This window comes from Pan troglodytes, chromosome 13, assembly GCF_028858775.2.
Source record: "Pan troglodytes isolate AG18354 chromosome 13, NHGRI_mPanTro3-v2.0_pri, whole genome shotgun sequence".
Lineage (NCBI taxonomy): Eukaryota > Metazoa > Chordata > Mammalia > Primates > Hominidae > Pan > Pan troglodytes.
Genome location: NC_072411.2, coordinates 78844917 through 78848277, shown reverse-complemented (window position 1 = coordinate 78848277; position 3361 = coordinate 78844917). Strand labels below are relative to the sequence as shown.

Here is a 3361-nt window from a genome sequence, read left to right as displayed (position 1 = left end):
GAAGCTGCCCCTTGTCCAGCTGCTGGCCATCCACATAGCTGGGAATTCACAAACAGCTAAGCAATAGGCAGTTTAGTGAAGACACACAGGTGTGGAAACAGTTTGTGATAGGCAGGTTTATGGCAAATAAACACATTGTATGATATACTGTAATCCACTATATAAACAACTTTAAAATTGTCTATACTTCATATTTCCAGCATTTGGCTTTGTTAATCATATGTCTTCCTGACAGCAATTAAATAACCTTGAGAGTAAATGTACACCTGCTGTCTCCCCTGGGGAAACTACATCTCTTGTGAATGGCAGAAGTTCTCCATAAAACATAACTGAAGCTAGGAGAATTGAATTTGGAGATATGCCTTCTTTCCCTCTTGTTTTATCTCTAGTTGAACTGGAGTGCATGGCTTAATGTAGCTAATCTTTTTCTAGATCCTTATTCTGAGCTTTTATTTAGACCAAACTATTTCCCCGAGGGGCAAATTGAAGACAATGGATAATAAATGAGGTTGTAATGAGTACCACCACACAGGCTGTGAAAAGTACCACCACCAGCTCATTTGGCCTGAACCTTCACTCTCCCCAACTTCTTTTAATTCTTTCCGATTTCCACAATAGATTCCATCTGCTTCCATGAACACCGTATTGGTACTGCTTTCCTTAAAGCATGACAAACATAAGTCTGTTTGCTTGACTGAGATCCAAACAAAGTTTATTCATTAGGATTAATTAATTAAAAGTCTATGTTAATTTGCAGGCTTCCAGGGCTCACTAGATGAGGTTGCTGGCAGTGGCCCCTGCGCTGCTGCTACTGCTGCTGCTGGCGCATGGAGCTGTCATGTGGGTGCTTGGGGCTCCAGGCAGGTACACTTTGGACTGGCTGAGGCTGGATTCCTGGCTGCTGCCACACTGATTTGATGAGGCCAGTTTCAGTATGTTCGTGCACTGGGGCATGTTTGTGCACTGGGGAGTGTTCTTGGTGCTGGTGGCTCTGGAAAGGTGAAGACAGATCCACTACCAGTGCTTCATGTATCACCACTACCCACCTGGCTTCAGCCATGCAGATTTTAGCCAGCAGTTCACAGTGGGTTTCTTCCATCTGAATGGACAAGTGGGCCAATCTCTTCCAGGATTTGGAGGCCAAGTATGTAGTCGTGATACAAAGCATCACAAACTGGCTGAGTCTCATGTCTTAGAACTTAAATTTTAAGGATGTGGGGCCCTACCAGTTTGGTTGGTGAGTTGGAAACAACAGTCTGGAAGAGGAACATACACCATGAACTCTATCACTTCTTAGAATGGTTCCATCCACTCTAGCTACTTGATTTAAAAAAAAAATGGCTTCAAAACACAGCATTTTGGCAGTGTAAAAACAATGCCACAGCTATATGATCTTGTTAACAGGCACAAGTCTGATATGATTTTGTCTAATAAAGTGAGACTGTCCTGATACTTATTTGAACTTGGCTCTACAATGATAGCTCTATCAAGGAAGAGGTGGTAGTAAATGACTGATGGGGTCAGAAATGGTCCTGTCACCATGGACAGCACTACAACTGTCAAGAGAAACTTAAGCTGGGGAGGTTGCAAGACCACAAGTAAGAGATGTGTACCACCATTGACAAGAAATTCTGGGGCAATGGTTGCAACATGGCAATGTCTGACTTTGCAAGTGAATCTGAAATGGTTTTGGAACTGCTTCAGACAGCAAGTTTAAGAGGCAACTGTCTTCTCAACATTGGACAAGCTAAAGATGATCTAACTGTTCCTGTCTTCCAAGAAAGGCTTCTTGCTTTTAGGAAGTGGCTGAGCATCAGTGAGGAAGCTATCTATGCCTCTAAACCATGGAAGGTGCAATTGGAAAAGAACATGACATCTGCATGGTATACCTCTAAAGGATCAGCTGTTTATGCGATTTTACTGCACTGGCCAGAAAATGGAGTCTTAAACCTTGAATCCCCCATAACCACCTTGACTAGAAAGCACACAGTGCTGGGGAAAAAGAATGTCTGAAGTGGTCCACAGGTCTGGACAAAGGCCTTCTCCTTTTTCCGCCCCAGTTATCATCCTCTGCTTTCCCAGTTGAGTTTTCTTGGCCTGTAAAGCTGACAGGAGTGGACTGATTGTTGGAGTTCAAGAGGAAAGGGGCATTGCCTGCTGTTTGCTGCTTTGATTTGCCTTTTATAGTACCATCATTGTAATCAACTCACTTCCCTTCTCCACCCAGAGATGGCTTTTCCAGCACTTTTTAATCAAAGGAACTGAATATATTACACTGATGCTTCAATAGACCAAGCATCTGAGCTCTCTTGCTAGCATACCTCTCTCTGGTCAGCAAAAGGAGGACTGAGCACTTAAGCTCCAAGTTCATCCATTCTTAACGTTTAAAATTATCTACAACAGAAGCTTCCCTCTATTCTTTGTGTCTGATAACCTACTTGTTGACTTGGAGACTTCAGATAAAGAATAAGCCAAGTCTCCCTGTTGCTTGTGGAGGAGGTGGAAAGGGTTTGGCAAGCACAACCACGCACTATTTATTTAGCATCAGTTGTCACCGACACACTGCCTCCTCCCTACTAAAGTGCAGGAGAGCCTGGAAGGGAAGGAAAAAAGCTTGCTGGGCTGCTAGTGGTCAACTGTTCAAAAGTTTCCAAAGCGAACTTAGAGCTCTGAAATCCAACCTGTTTATAGTGATTATATATAATCTTATATATATATAAGAAAGTGAATGTGATTCTGCTCTGCCTTTAAAATACGGTCAAATGAATGCTTGCGTGCCAAAAAAATTTGGAAGTTTCTCAACCATATCTCCCACCTCCCCTTTGCAACTTGTTTAAGTTAATGTTGAATAAACTGGCTGTCTTGGAATTTCCCACAGTTTGGAGTTTGCTGATGGCATCCCTGTGATGTTTAACATGTTTCTCTGTCATTGTAAGCTGTAAATTGGTAGTTGGATTTAGAAGCTTGACCAGATTCAGGTTCAATTATTTTTTTGTCAAGAATAATGCACATGTAGTGTTCTGCACTTCTGTTAGGAGGTACGTAATGTCTAAGTGTCTCTCTTTGGTGTTTAGCAGCCATTAGTGAACACTGTCCAGAGCCATTAATTCATTAGAAGGTTGCAACATGCTGATATCTCAATTCTATCCATCCTCATTCATTTATTAGCTGGAAAAATTCTATAAAGAGAAACTTACCCTTGATTATTTGATTACTTTGAGACCATTTTTTTTAACACAATGAATTAATCCTGTAGCGTTCTTTAAAGATGATAAATGAATTTAGATTTCTGATATCATTCCAAACTTACATTTAAATATACTTGATATGTTTCCATTGAATTCATTTCATTTATCATTCC

General features: G+C 41.3%; 1 pseudogene; it reads left to right on the top strand.

Annotated features, from left to right (window-relative positions):
• The first annotated feature begins 1375 nt into the window (after positions 1-1375).
• Positions 1376-2200, top strand: LOC129143316 (tissue alpha-L-fucosidase-like; annotated as a pseudogene).
• Positions 2201-3361: the final 1161 nt, after the last annotated feature.